Source organism: Panthera pardus, unplaced genomic scaffold (genome assembly GCF_024362965.1).
Source record: "Panthera pardus isolate Hobbes unplaced genomic scaffold, ASM2436296v1 HiC_scaffold_12, whole genome shotgun sequence".
NCBI lineage: Eukaryota > Metazoa > Chordata > Mammalia > Carnivora > Felidae > Panthera > Panthera pardus.
The window spans coordinates 82,550,345-82,567,000 of NW_026526677.1; the positions used below are offsets into that span (position 1 = coordinate 82,550,345).

The 16,656-nt window shown below is 32.8% G+C and overlaps 1 protein-coding gene across 2 annotated transcripts in view; it reads right to left on the reverse strand.

Annotated features, from left to right (window-relative positions):
- PGR (progesterone receptor) overlaps positions 1 to 16,656 on the reverse strand; it is a 104,849-nt gene that overhangs the window by 45,229 nt on the left and 42,964 nt on the right. The gene's annotated exons all lie outside the window — the stretch shown is intronic.

A 16,656-nucleotide genomic window follows, 5' to 3' on the forward strand; every position in this document is an offset into this window, starting at 1 on the left:
AGGAGCATGTAAGCACTAGCAAAATGGAAAAACACATTGAAATTAACAATGGATGACTGAGGATTGAATGGGGAAAAGAAAATGAAGGAAAAATTGACCAACCCAGAAAATTAAGAAAAGGAATATTTAACAAATATACTTAAGTAAACACATAAAATACACATAAAATGTATTGGAAGAAATAAAAGCTTATATACTGATTATCCTAACAAATGTCAATGTCAAAGAAAGTCTGGGTCAAAAAATATCTATTTGCAGTTTACAAGAAAAATAATAAAAACAGGAAAATAAGTTGAAAATTAAAAGATGAAAAGAAGTGAACAAGGCAAATACAATATGTGAAAAGCAGAGGAAGCAATATTAGTAACAGATAAAAACAGAATTAAAGTCCAAAGACATTAAAATGAGACAAAGTGAGGATATTAAGGATAAATTGTAGCCTCCTCAAAGAAAACATAAGCATAAGCCTTTATAAAGCAAACACAGCAACCAAACACTGAAAACAGGAAAATCCTTAAAAAAAATACCCAGAGTAGGAATATCCCTATATTTCTTTCATATTTTACACATTAAATACACAATTAATAATATAGATAGAGAACTTAAAACTGATACAGTACAAGAAATCTTTAATAAATTCTGAAAAAATAAACATTATATCCTTTCATAACATTATTTTATTAAAAATCAAAGTTAACTTGGCACTTGACACATTTTTCTAGGTAAGTAGTCTTTGACCAAAGAGGAAATTTATGTAAAAAAAAATTATTATTCCTCTGGACATTAACAACAAAAGACATTTCAAATCAAAACTCATGAGATATACTTAAATGCAAAAACATATATAGAAAGAATTATATGGTTTTGTTGTGGAAAATGAATGAAAAAATGAGTTAAGCATTCAATTAAGACATTAGTCAAAAAAAAGAAAGTCAAACAATAAAGAAAAGGAGGAAAAATGTATCATATAATGTTTGGTAAAGGAACTTTAAAGACACTAGAAGAATTCCAAGACTTAGAAAATATTAAATGAAACACTCCTAAATAAATTTGATAATTTAGAAAATGGAGAGTTTTATAGAATACAATTTTTTTTAATTTTAATGTTTATTTTTGAGAGAGAGAGAGACACACACACAGTATCCAAAGCAGGCTCCAGGCTCTGAGCCATCAGCACAGAGCCGGATGCAGGGCTCAAACCCACAAACCGGGAGATCATGACCTGGGCCAAAGTGGAATACTCAACCGACTGAGCCACCCAGGTGCCCCTAGTATATAAATTATTAAAACTGACTCTGATAATGTCACACCCTAAGTCTTATCTTCTCTATGGCAGACATTTCTCTTATACTATCTTTTTCAATTTTTTAAAAATGTTTATTTTTGAGACAATGCGAGAGACAGAGTGCAAGCAGTGGAGGGGCAGACACAGGGAGACACAGAATCCGAAGCAGGCTCCAGGCTATGAGCTGTCAGCCCAGAGCCTGACACGGGGGTTGAACTCACGAACTGCAAGATCATGACCTGAGCCAAAGTCGACTGCCTAACTGACTGAGCCACTCAGGCGCCCCTATACTATCTTTTTTAAATTTTTTTTAATGTTTATTTATTTTTGAGAGAGACAGAGACAGAGAGAGAGAGAGAGACAGAGACAGAGAGAGAGAGAGAGAGAGAGAAAACAGGGGAGGAACAGAGAGAGAGGGAGACACAGAACCAAAAGCAGGCCCCAGGTTCTGAGCTGTCGGCACAGAGTCCAACACGGGGTTTGAACTCACAAACCGGGAGATCATGACCTGAGTGGAAGTCAGATGCTCAACTGACTGGGCCACCCAGACACCCCTCTCTTATACTATCTTAAAGAAAAAAGTCAAAACCTTCCCTATACATTTTAAAAGCAAACTTATCCTTAAAAGCATCATCCCAGAAATAAAGATTAAGCTGTCATGATTTTATAGGTAAAATTTTAAAATGAGCTAAAAACTTGAATTCTGCAGAATTAAAAATAGAACACTATACCTTACTCTATTAGAGCTTGTTCTGAGAAGAAAAGGATGGTTCAATCCTGGAAAATCTACCACCAAAATTCATTATATCAGATCAAAGGAGAAAATCACTTAATTTTTATCAACAAATGACAAGAGGCTTTGAAAGGCAGAATCGTGGTTCCTTAGAGATGGCAGGAATAAGAGACAATTAAAATTGCAGATAGAATTAAGATTGCTAACCAGCTGACATTAAGAAGAGCAGCTTGGAACACCCAGGTGGACTCAGGACCGTGTGATACTCAAGTTTCTTAAATGGGGAAAAGGGAGACAGCAGAGTCAAAAGAGATGATGTCTTGACAAAGACTAAACTATTGTTCGCTTTAAAGATGAACTGGCACCACAAGTCAAAGAATTGTGCAGCCCTAGAAGCTGAAACATGCAAGGATAGAGATTTTCGACTGGAGTCTACAAATGAAATGCAGTACTGCTAATGCCTTGATTTTAGCCCAGTAAAACCCATTTCAGACTTCTGACCACCAGAAATTTAAGATAATAAATGTGTGTTGTTTTAAATCATTAAATTGTGGTAATTTGTTACAGCAGTAGGAAACTAATGCAAAAGCTTTTTGTTAAGATCCAAGAGCCACTACTAAAACACACAAATAAAAACCTCAAAGTACAGGTAGAAAGATATAAACACTATTTACCAAAACCCAACAGTGAACATATTAATAATTAGTTTATTTGAAGATAATATTATAGCTAGAAAACTCAAGGGATTACAATATAATTCTATAAAAGTATTAAGATAATTTAGTTATATGACCAGAAAGAAGATATGTCTATAAAAATCTCTAGATATATCACTTTTAATAATTAGAAGGTAGTAGATTAATCACTTATAAAGCCAGTAATGAGGTTAATACACTAAAGTAGCAAAATCAATTTTATCTACAAAAATCAGTCAAGGGAATGACCAAAGAAAAAGATGTAAAATATGATATCATTCATATACATAAAACATTGAGAGGGGAATAAAAATTCAGTCCTTTTAGAATGTGTTTGACTTGAGACCATCAACTTAATATAGACTACTACATACCCAAGATGTTAGATCTGAAACCAATGCTAACCACAAATCAAAAATCTATAGTAGATACACAAAAAATAAAGAGCAAGGAATCCAAGCATAACGCTAAAGAAAGCCATCAAACCACATGGGGAAAGAGCATGAGAAGGAAGGAACAGAGAAAAACTACAAAACAATGAGAAAACGATTAACAAAATGGCAAAAAGTATATACTTATCAATAATTACTTTAAGTGTAAATGGACTAAATGCTCCAATCAAAGGACAGGGTGACTGAATGGGGAAAAAAAACGAAAAAAAAAAAAAAGACCCATCTATATGCTGCCTAAAAGAAACTCATTTCAGAATTAAAGATATATGCAGATTGAAAGTGAAAGGATAGAAAAATATATACTATGAAAATGGAACCCGAAAAAAGATGGGGTAATAATATTTCTTTCAGACAAAATAAACTCTGCAAGGACTGTAGCAACAGACAAAGAAGGGCACTACATAATGACAAGCAGAAAAACCCAACAAGAGGATACAAGAATTACAAATATTTATGTACCCAGTGTAGAAGCACCTAAATATATAAAGCCAATATTAACAACATAAAGAGAGAAATTAATAGTAATACAACAGTAGGGGTTAACACCCCATTACATTAATGAACAGATCACCCAGACAGAAAATCAACAAGGAAACAGTGGCTTTAAATGACACATTATACCAGATGAATCTAACAGATATATACAAAATATTCTATCCTCAAATAGCAGAATACATATTCTTTTCAAGTGCACATGGAACAATCTCCATAATAGATCACATGTTAGATCACAAAACAAGTCTCAATAAACTCAAGAAGGTAGAAATTATACCATGCATCTTTTCTGAGCACAATGTTATGAAACTAAAAATCAATTAAGAGAAAAAATCTGGAAAGAACACAAATATATGGAGGTTAAGCAAATGCTACTAAACAATAAATGGATCAACCAAGAAATCAGAAGAAATGAAAACATACCTTCAGACAAATGAAAATGAAAACACAACATCTCAAGTCTTTCAGAAGATGCAAAAGCAGTTCTTAGAGAACAGTTAGAGTGATACCTGACAACTTCCAGAGAAAAAGGAAAAATGTCAAATAAACAACCTAACCTTACACCTTAATGGGCTAAAAAAAAGAACAAAGCCAGATATAGTAGAAGGAAGGAAATAATAAAGATGAGAGCAAAAATAAATGAGATTGCAACTTAAAAAACAATGGGAAAGATCATTGAAACCAGGAGGTGGTTCTCTGAAAAATGAGCAAAATTGATAAAACTTTAGCCATATTCATCAAGAAAAAAAAGAGAGGACTGAAATAAAATCAGAAATTAAGGAGGAGAAATAACAACCAACACCAGAGAAATACAAAGGATTATAAAAGAATATAATGAAAAATTATATGCCAACAGATTGGACAACCTAGAATAAATGGCTAAATCCCTAGAAACAATCACTCTTCCAAAACTGGATCAGGAAGAAAAGGAAAATTTGAACAGATTGATTACTAGTAATGAAACTTGAATCGGGAATCAAAACGCTCCCAACAAACAAAGTCTAGGACAAGATGGCTTCATGGGTGAATTCTACTAAATATTTAAAGAAAAGTTAATGCCTATTCTTCTCAAACTATTCTGAAAAATCAAAGAGCAAGAAAAACTTCCAAAATTGTTTTGTGAGACCAGAATTACCCTGATAGCAAAACCAGACAAAGACTCCAAAACTGTAGGCTAGTATCTCTGATGAACATAGATGCAAATATCCTCAACAAAGTATTAGCAAACCAAATTCAACAATACTAAAAAAAATTATTCACCACGATCAAGCAGGATTTATTCCAGAGACCAAAGGTGGTTCAATATTTGCAAATCAGTGTTATACATCACATTAATAAGAGAAAGGTTACAAATCATATGATTATCTCAAAAGATACAGAAAATCATTTTACAAAATACAACAATTACTCACTTTAAAACCTCTCAACAAACTGGGTTTAGAAGGAACAGGACTCACCATATTAAAAACCATATATGAAAACCCCACAGTTAAAATCATACTCAATGGTGAAAAACTGATTTTCTTGTAAGATTAAGATTAGGAAATAAAGCAAGGATGCTACACTCACCACTTTTATTCAACACAGTACTGAAAGTCCTAACTGCAGCAATTGGACAAGAAAAAGAAATAAAAGGCATCCAAAATGGAGAAGAAGAAGTAAAACAGTTATTATCGCATTAACATGATACTATGCACAGATATTACACTCGATCTTAACGAAAATGCTATGAAGCAATGAAACTATATACATAAACCTGAAAGACTCCACCAAAAAACTATTAATTGATAAATGAATTCAGTAAAGTTGAAGCCTACAAAGTTAATATACAGAAATATATCACATTTTTATAAACTAATAACAAAGTAGCAGAAGGAGAAATTAAGAGAACAATACCATTTATAACTACACCAAAAAGAATAAAACACCTAGGAATAAATTTAAACAAGGAGGTAAAAGACATATCCTCTGAAACTATAAAACACTGATAAAAGAAAACAAATGGAAATGTATACCACATTTATGGCTTGGGAGAGTTAGTATCATTAAAATGTCCATGTTATCCAAAGAAATCTAGATTCAGTGCAATCCCTACCAAAATACCAACAAAATTTTTCACACAAATAATACAAATTATTGTAAAATTTGTATGGAACAACAAAAGACCTTGAACAGACAAAGCAAACTTGAGGAAGAAAAACAAGCTGGAGATACCATGCCCTGGAATTTCAAACTTTATTACAAAGCTATAGCAATCAAAACAGTATGGTACTGGCACAAAAACAGATATATAGATCAATGTAACAGGATAGAGAGCCCAGAAATAAACCCATACTTATATGGCCAATTAATCTAAAACAAAGGAGGCAATAATATACAATAGGGGTAAAGATAGTCTTTTCAATAAATGGTGTTGACAAAACTAGACAGCTACATACAAAGAATAAAACTGGACCACTTTATTACATCATATACAAAGATTAAAGGCCTAAATGTGAGACCTGAAACAATAAAACTCCTAGAAGAAAGCACACACAATAATCTCTTTGACATCAGCCATAGAAACATTTTCTAGATATGTCTCATGAGGCATGGGAAACAAAAGCAAAATTAAATTAGGACTACAGCAAAATAAAGTTTTTTCATGGTAAAGGAAACCATCAACAAAACAAAAAGGCAAGCTACTGAATTGAAGAAGATCTCTGTAAATGATCTATCTGACAAGGGCTTAATATCCAAGATATATAAAGAACTTATGCAACCTAACACAAAACAATTTTGATTAAAAAATAGGCAGAGTACCTGAATACACATTTTTTTTCAAAGAAGACACAGACATGTACAACAGACACATGAAAAGATGCTCATCACCAATCATCAGGGAAACATAAATCAAAGTCACAAGATATCACTTCGCACCATTCAAAATGGCTAGAATCAGAAGAATGATAAATAAAAAGTCTTGGCAAGAAAGTGGAGAAACGGGAATCCTTGTGTACTGTTGGTGGGAATGTAAATTGGTGCAACTGCTGTGGAAAACAACATGAATGTTCCTTAAAACATTAAAAATAGATATACCATATGATCCAGTAATTCAACTACTGGGTTTTTACTCAAAGAAAAGAAACACTAATTTGAAAATATATAAGCACCCCTACATTAATAGCAGCATTATTTACTATAGCCAAAATACGGAAACAATACAAGTGTCCATTGATAGATGAATGGATAAATAGGTGATGTGATATACACAGACATAGACACACAGGAATATTACTTAGCCATAAAATAACATAAGATCTTGCCATAATAGATGGACCATTAATATTATGCTAAGTGAAATAAGTCAGACAGAGAAAGACAAATACCATATGATTTCACTTACATGGTAATCTAAAAACAGACTCTTATATAGAGAGAACTTTCCAGAGGGAAGGTGGATAAGGGGGTGTGTGAAATAGATAAAGGGAGTTAAGAGGTACAAACTTCTAGTTATAAAATAAATAAGTCATGGAGATGAAAAAGATAACATAGGGAATATAATCAATAATATTTTAATACTGTATGGTGACAGATGGTAGCTACACTTATTGTGGTGAGCACTGAGTAATGTATAGAACTGAGGAATCAATATGTTATACACCCAAAACTAATATAATATTTTATGTTAATTAAGCTTAAAAAGATTAAAATTAAAATATAATAACTAAATTTAGGTGCCAGGAAAGAAAAAATCATTATGTTTACCAGTTCTAAAAATTATTGTTTTAAAAATGGAAAATAATATTCTATCACAACAGAAGTTAAACTTCAGCTGTTGACATTATTACATTTATGTCCCCAACCACTGTTTCCCTGTCTTTCATATCAAACCAAATAGCTAAGATATCAAGCCTTCTGGCTCAAATTATAAAGGTTTAATCAAAACAAGAGAAAGCCAAGGGGAAATCACTATCAGATACTAAGTCAATTACCAGGCAAAGATAGAATTACATAGACTTAACTGTGTAGTAAGTAACAGACATATCATATGAAATTTAATAAAAATTAATTTTAGAAATGATGAAAATGTAAAAATCAAGAATCAGATGAATACAAATTGGAGGGAGAATTACTGTAGGAAAGGGACTTAAGCAAACTTTCACTATATTTCAAAAATAAAATGGCATCTAAGTTTCAAGAATCCAAAGAAGAGAAATAAAAGATGAAATAAATTACAAAACAGTAAGTTAAAATGGGAGACGGAAGAGAAAAAAATGAAGAAATAAGGCCATTATTGATGAAAAAAACCTTATTAGGAGAATAAAGGAGGAGACCTGCCAGGGTAAAACAAAAAGTAACCAGAGACATGACGTTCAGACCCTGAGATTTTAAGAAAAATCACCAAATAAAGTATAAAATAACTAAAATGAAACTGAGTAGAGAAAGGATGGCAGGTGTGGAAGACAAAGAAAAGAGCTCATGTACCAATTATTATTGAGGACTATGAAAAAAAGGAAAGAAAATATGAAACAAAAAGTCTCTGGGGCACTTGGGTGGCTCAGTTGCTTGAGCATCCGACTCTTGATTTCAGCTCAGGTGATGATCTCCAGGACTGCAGGATAGAGTGCTGCATCGGGCTCTGTGCTGAGCATGAAGCCTGCTTGGGATTCTCTCTCCCTCTGTCCCTCACCCCTGTTCATGCTGTCTCTCTTCCTCCCCGCCCCCCCCACCTCTCTCTCTGAAAAAAAATTTTGGAGGTAATACAGAATACTTTGCTAATATATAAGAAGACTTGAAATTTCAAATCAAAAAGGGCTTATTCTGTTTCAGGAAAAAATAATAGATTAAGATAGAGCTAAATATTGATGAAAATACTGAAATTAAAGGATTAAGAAACAGAGGGAGAAAACACAGGTCATCAACAAAGGAAAAATATAAGAATCTCATTTTCTTTCAATTATATTACATGCCTAAAAACAATGGCAATGTATATATATTTGAGTGAGAAGGGGCCCATTCCATACATTTTCCATGTTTGAATAGAATTTTAGTAAAGATTTGGTTGGCCAAGGGAAGTAGTACACACAGTAACATCCCACTCACTTCCTTTTCCATCTAACTCCTCCTACTTCCCTCAGTCCCATCCTAAGCAACACAGATTCTCTTTTGCCTTTGGTAGATCAAATTGATGAATATCTTTTGTAACTTCAACATGTTCCTGGAGTCACAGGCTCTATCCCAAACAGTTTTAAAAGCATTTCTAAAAATCAAAACAAGTAGGACATTTTCTACAAAGCTAAAAAAAAAATTAACTGAGAAATATTTGCAATCATTTAGAAAAATTTCCTACCACATAAAAATATATACATTTTCTTTCAAGATTATGTTTCCATGGGAAAAACATAGTTTGAAACGTAAATAGATATGACAATATTCAATAACTTTACACTAATTAAATACACTCTACTATCTATGATTCGGTAAATTAATGCAATTCCAAGATACCTGCATTGATTTTTTAATGGTTCCTACAGATAAATAATTAAAAACTTTTAGAAGATACAATAAATATTCTGCATTAAAGTTAAATATTATTTTAACAATGACAATATTTGCATAAATGACTCCATGATATGAAAGATATTTTAAGCTACTATTTACTAAACTTTTTTATAGGCCAGACGCCACGCTACATGCTTTAGATGTATCATTTCATTTGCCCTCATAATAACCCTAATTATGTAATCTTTTTTTTTCTAAGTTTTATGTATTTTGAGAGAGAGAGTGTGTGCACGTGCATGGGGGAGGAGCAGAGAGAGAAGGAGACAGAGTCCCAAACGGACTCTGTTAGCATGGAGGAGCCCAATGTGGGCTTGAACTCAGAAATTGTGAGATCATGATCTGAGCCAAAATCAAGAGTCTGATGTTTAACTGACTGAGCTACCCAAGCACCCACCTCATTATGTGATCTTAATGGAAAAGAAAGCAGAGATGTGTAAAGGTTGCAGTGCGTCCTGCAGCTATTGGTGGGGAAATTTAAGTCAAACCCTACTTGTGCTGACTGTGCATCCTCATACTTGTATAATGCTATACCATCGCCTACAGAGGTGTTTTAAAAATTCTTTTTTACAAACAGAAGACCATGGCAGAAAGGAAGGGGAAAAAAATAGATACAAACAGAAAGGGAGGGAGGCAAACCCTAAGAGACTCTTAAATACAGAGAACAAACTGCAGGTTGGTGGGGGTTGGGAGACAGGGGAAAGTAGGTGATGGGCACTGAGGAGGGCACTTGTTGGGATGAGCACTGGATGTTGTATGTAAGCCAATTTGAAAATAAATTATATTCATAAAAAATTCTTTTTTAACCTATTGACAAATTTTAAAATTTTAAAGCAGAGTTAATATATTTGATTGAAACTGGCATAAAATTCTATATAAACTCTTCTGGAAATGTAGAAAATTAGGTAGCTTATAAATCCCTTCTCCAGAACACCTAATATGATGGATGAAATATAACTAACATACTTTTAAATGCATAGTTAAACTCACAAAGTCAGCAAAGTATCAAGGAGTCCAAAATGAAGACTATTTCTATCCACTGACAAAGGGGACATGAGAAGACAGCTTGTCTGTTTCATCCTTATTAGTTCAGTATAAAACATCTCTCCTTTGATCACTCTTAATCAAAGGCCTTCTTCAGCCAGATTGGCAGCTTGAAATTATTCTACCTGCATGGTACAGGAATCCTAGAGCATTAATGAAATCCTTAAAGTGCCTGGAAGAATAAAATAAGAATTCTTTGGACAGAAACTCCCTCAATTAAGGCCACACAGAATTAAAGAATTAAGAAAGAAGAAAGAAAGAAAGAAAGAAAGAAAGAAAGAAAGAAAGAAAGAAAGAAAGAAAGAAAGAAAGAAAGAAAGAAAATAAAATTAAGCTGTGCCAGACATGAATTTATAATCCAAAATTACAAAAGGCACAATGAGTAAGAAGTAACAGAGATAATAAGCAGGGTGCTGGAACTGGAACTGGCTCATAATGGCCTATGAAAACTTATTAAATATTCAGGAATACTGAGAGCCAATTTTTAAAACTCTGGTAGCCTGAAATTTGCTATAAAGGAGTATAACTACAATCATGGGGGAATTCTGTAAATAATAACGGCTTTTTTTTAAACCATCATGCTACAGTGGCATAATTAGATTCGGAGTTATGGGACTTTGGAATTAGTGAATACAAATATTTGTGGCAAATTTGTTTACAACTTATTAAAGTTATATGAAAAAAGAATGGAAACACAAAAAAGTAAAAGCTTTTTTATTTTAGTAAAAATAAGACAAATTTATAAAAGAAACAAGTATAATGTTTAAAAAAATACCACCACTAAAGTTAAGAGATGGTAAACTTGAAGATATAACTGACTAAATTTCACAGAATATAGCATAGATAACAATATGAGAAATATTATATAGGGTAAGGATATTTGGAAGAGAGAATGTGCTAATATATGTCTAGTAAGTGTTCTAGAGGTAGAAAAAGGCAATGTGGAGGGAAGCAATATTTGAAGAATACTGGGATGGTATTGATCCTCCTGGTATGTACAAAAGACACAAATTTATAAATCATGATTTACAAGTAGAACAAATGAAGCTAACTTATTACTGGTTGTTACAGTGAATTTGTAGAAAAAGTATAAAAAACATTTTACATAAATATAGATAAAATATTGCCTCAAAGAAACAGCTGTTAGATAAATGGGAGAATTCTCAGAAAAAATGATACTCCCAGAAGGTAGTAGATGAGCATCTTTACAGCGTGGAGAAAAACAAAGACAACCTAAAATTTTTAAATCACCAAAATCATCTTTTGAAAGTGAAGGGTAAAGAAAGATACTTTAAATGGATAAATGAAATTATCATTAATAATTTCCCACATAAAGAACTTACAAAAATTTTATCTCAAAAACAAGTAAACTGAATGAAGGACTGAGTTGGAAAAAAAACCAAATAGGTAAACATATACGTAAATCTTTCAGACTGAATAAAGTAATATAGATTACTAATTATGGACTAAGTTCTGAAGTGAATGTTTACTTTGCCATGGCCTCTCTATTTGTTTTTATTTCTGGCAAAAAAAATGTTATATTTTTTATTTTGTGGATGACACAAGGTGTTCATGTGATAATGTTGGGCACATTGCATAGAGGCAGAATACTATATTGGATATTAAAATGTAAATTTTATGGAAGCTGGAAAGCTTTCTGGGAATTGGATGAGAAAATAGAGGGTAAAGATCAGCAGACAGGGAATAGTGCAAATCCTTTGATATTATGAGGATCATAATAAGCTTTGCTCTTGTTTAGTTGGATTTATAGGCAATTATCTCAATAGTAGCTGTGAGAAATCATGTCTAGATCTGTGTTTTACTTCGAATTATCAAAAGGATGATGTTGCTGGGATCAGTACATTGGGACTATGCTCTAACAACCTCTTTTGGCACAGATTTAGCTTGCTTTTCTACTTCCCAGATTAAACCAACATGCCTGCATTTATACTTAAAAAAATACAAATGCTAGATAACAGGAAATATAAAATTAAAATGAATATTTAAAAAAAAAAACCCAAACTATATTAGAATTGTTTTAAATAGTAAATGTCTCAATTATCCAAATAAAGTTAGACTACAAATGGAGGAGAATCTTTATATCCCTCAACCCTAACTTTTTAAGGGGGTCTAAAAACAGTAAATACTGCTAGATGCTCTTGAACAGTTTTAGCTGGCAGCCATAAAAGCAGTCCCTAATTGAAAACAAACAAACAAACAAAAAAAAAACCAAACCACCAAAAAACACCCCCAAAACAAACAAAAAACACAAAGAAATGAGAATGAATATTCTGAGGAATATCCTTATCCCGTATGTGTGAAAGGGGGTTTAGGGTGAACAATCAGGAAGTGACACTATTTGGCTGTAGGTTTCATTCAATTTAGTGAACTGAGGAAATAGTGTGAGAAGTATTATCTTGGTATGGGGGTTGCTCATTCAAAGACCAGGGTTTGGGTAGAAAAGGAAATGCTCATAAGAGGAAGATAGTCCAAAGAGGTTAGGTGGCAGGCATCACCCAAACCAATTCCTGCATCAAAGAGAGGACAGATGATTTCAGTTTTTATAGTAATTAAAGGCACAGACTAAGTTTCTATACTTCCAAAGAAGGTACTGTTCAGAAATTCTTCAAAAAAAAAAAAAAAGACTTTCTGGCTTTCAAGTATAGGAAGAGAAAAAAACAACAACACTTTACTACACAACCCATATTCTGTAGCCCAGAAAGTTATTCTCTTTGCCAAGAGACATGGGAGGTGAATATAGGGGCAAAAGGGGGCAGGAAAGAAACTAGCTTTCTAGCATAACCCTTTAAAATCTGAAGAAAAGGCTTTCTACCAAAATAAATAAATAAATAACAACCCTATAAAAATAGTCTCCAGCTTTAAAAAAATTTCAGCTAACATTAACTATGTATTTAATCATTCCTTTATGTAGAAAGTTACTTATATTTGTAAGAGCTAATTACCTTTATAATAATTCATCATTTTTACCACAAATGCAAAATACAGAGCCGTATTCATTTTAGAATTTTTTTGTGAGTCATTACACAAAAATTTTTTCCAAAGGAAAGAAGTTGGAAGCATAACACCTAAATTAGAAGATATATTACCATACTTCAGCATGTAACTATCTTTCCTACTCAGTACTGTATAGCAATAACAAAATGCAAGAGTTTATTGTGACCTGGTGAAGGCAAGGAAAGTGGTTTATTAAAAATAAGACTTATATGCAACTAAGAGACCCAATAACTCAAACACAATTCTTATAATCAGCACACAGCCACTAAAGCTGGTATTACAACCTGCGATATCTATGTCATGACCTGTGAAAACATTACTATTTCTGGCTTCTGAAATTCTTCCATATATTTTATTAAATCTTTAAAAAAATTTTCAAGGTTTACTCTTTGTTTCATCTTTTGTTATTTAAATGGTCTCTATATCAGAAATGAGAAACCTCAGAGTGGTAAACATGTAGGAAGGAAGGAAAGGATGTATCTCCATTTTTAGTAGTATGTAGGCTATTATTACTTAAGTGAAACTCTTCTAATTATGAAAGAATCCAACTAGAAGCAACCCTGATTATCATTCAAAAGGAAGCTCTCACATTCTCAGTAGAATACAAGTACACTTACCCTTACTCCAGAAATTTAATACAGGACTAGCAGTTAGAATCTGATCCAGAAATTGCATACCTTTCTGATTTATAAGAACTGGACTGTTGACTCCACAGACTTTTGCTATTAACTCTGCCAGGCAGACCAATACCAGGACTATGACATATCAGAGTGTGGTGCCACTTCTTTCTAATAAACCTCTGTGCAGATCTACTTATGAGATATTTAAATGCACAAACCATATTTCTCAGTTTGTGATACTGACCACAAGATAACATTAGAATTCAATCAATCTTTCCTTCAAATATGCCTGAAATACAGTAAGGTTTTCCTTCTTCTTTCTTTTTTTTATATCCCAGATAGCCCTCAGAATCAAAGATACTGCATTATATATTAGTCCTATGAACCATCTAACACTATGAAACTCCCTAAATTATTTTGAATGACAATATGGTGTTTGGGGAAGACAAATTAACTTGAAATAACTTCAGGGGTAGTTTGGAAGGTTTGTAGAGACTACCTGATTTTAAAAAAAGAGAGACAAGGAAATTTTATAAGAAATTAATCTAATGAGTTTAGTGAAAGAACATATCAAAAGCTTTAAAATATCTGTTAATATATTATTCCTTAGAGTGAAGAATATATGAAAAATGATCATATCAATTAAAAATTGAGTGACAGATATATAGGTATTTACTTGTTTATTTTTATTAATTTGGTAGGCTTAATATATTTTATAATTACATAATACAGCAAGTTGTTATATTATGGAGAATCATTAAAAAAACTCTAATGGGAAAAATATTAAAATGGTTATATTATGTGAATGACTATTTTTGGCTTGGGATAGATTTTCAATTATAGATTCTAATGAGATAACACCTCACACCTGTCAGAATAGCTAAAATTAACAAATCAGGAAACAACAGATGTTGCTGAGGATGCAGAGAAAGGAGAACCCTTTTTCACTGTTGTTAGGAATGCAAACTGGTGCAGCCACTCTGCAAAACAGTGTTTTTGTTCCTGAAAAAATTAAAAATAGAGCTACCTTATAACCCAGCAATTGCACTACTAGGTATTTATCCAAAGGATACAAAAGTGCTGATTCTAAGGGGCACATGTACCCCAATGTTTATAGCAGCAATATCAACAATAGCAAAATTATGGAAAGAGCCCAAATGTCCATTGACTAACAAATGGATAAAGAAGATATGGTATGTATGTACACACACACACACACACACACACACACACACACACACTGGAATATTACTCGGCAATCAAAAAGAATGAAATCTTGCCATTTGCAACAACATGGATGGAACTACAGCATATTATGCTAAGCGAAATAAGTCAGCCAGAGAAAGATAGATATCATATGACTTCATTCATATGTGGAATTTAAGGAACAAAACAGATGAACATAGGAGAAGGGAAAGAAAAATAAGATAAAAACAGAGGAAGCAAACCATAAGAGACTCTTAAATACAAAGAACAAACTTAGGGTTGCTGGAGGGGAGGTGGGTGGGGTGATAGACTACGTGGGTGAAGGGCATTAAGGAGGGCACTTGTTGGGATGAGCACTGGGTGCTATATGTAAGTGATAAATGACTAAAATCTACTCCTGGAACCAATATTACACTATATGTTAACTAACTTGGATTTAAATAAAATAAAAAAAAACTATAAGACATTAACAAAACAAATTGAAGAGGACACAAATGCAAATACGTATAGCAGGCTCATGGATTGGAAGTTCAGTATCATTGAAATGTCCATGCTATCCAAAGCAATCTACACATTCAGTGAAATCCCTATCAAAATATCAATAGCATTTGTCATAGAACTAGAAAAAGTAATACTAAAATTTGTATGGAACTACAAAAGACCTCAAATAGCCAAAGCAATCTTGAGAAAGAAGAACAAAGCTGGAGGTATAACAATTCCAGATTTCAAGATATACTACAAAGCTGTAGTAATAAAAACACCATGTACTGGCACCAACACAGACACAGATCAATGTAATAGGATAGAGAGCCCAGTAATAAACTAATGCTTTTATGATCAATTAATCTATGACAACAATATGCAGGGGGGAAAAGACAGTCTCTTTAATGGTGCTGGGAAAACTGGACAGCATTAAGCAAAAGAATGATATTGGATCACTTACTTAAACTATATACAAAAATAAACTCAAAATGGATTAAACACCTAAATGTGAAACTGGAAACCATAAAATTCCTAGAAGAAAACACATGCAATAATATCTTGCCATTGTTCTTATAAACATTTTTCTAGATATGTCTCTTCAGGCAAGATAAATAAAAGCAAAATTAAACTATTGGGACCAAACCAAAATAAAAAGCCTCTGTACAGTGAAGGAAATCATCATCAAAACAAAAAGGCAACTTACTGAATGGAAGATTTTTGCAAATGATATATCTGACAAGGCATTAATATCCAAAATTTATAAATAACTTATATGACTCAACACCAAAAAAAAAATCTGATTAAAAATTGGCAGAGGGGCTCCTGGGTGGCTCCTGGTCAGGTTGGTTGTGTCCAACTTCAGCTCAGGTCATGATCTCCAGGTTTGGGAGCTTGAGCTCTGAGTCAGGCTCTGTGCTGACAGCTCAGAGCCTGGAGCCTGCTTTGCATTCTGTGTCCCTCCTATACTCATACTCTCTCTCTATCTCTGTCTCTCAAAAATAAGCAAACATTAAAAAAAAATTTAATGGCCAGTGGACCTGAATAGACATTTTTCCAAAGAAGACATACACGGCCAACCAGCATATGA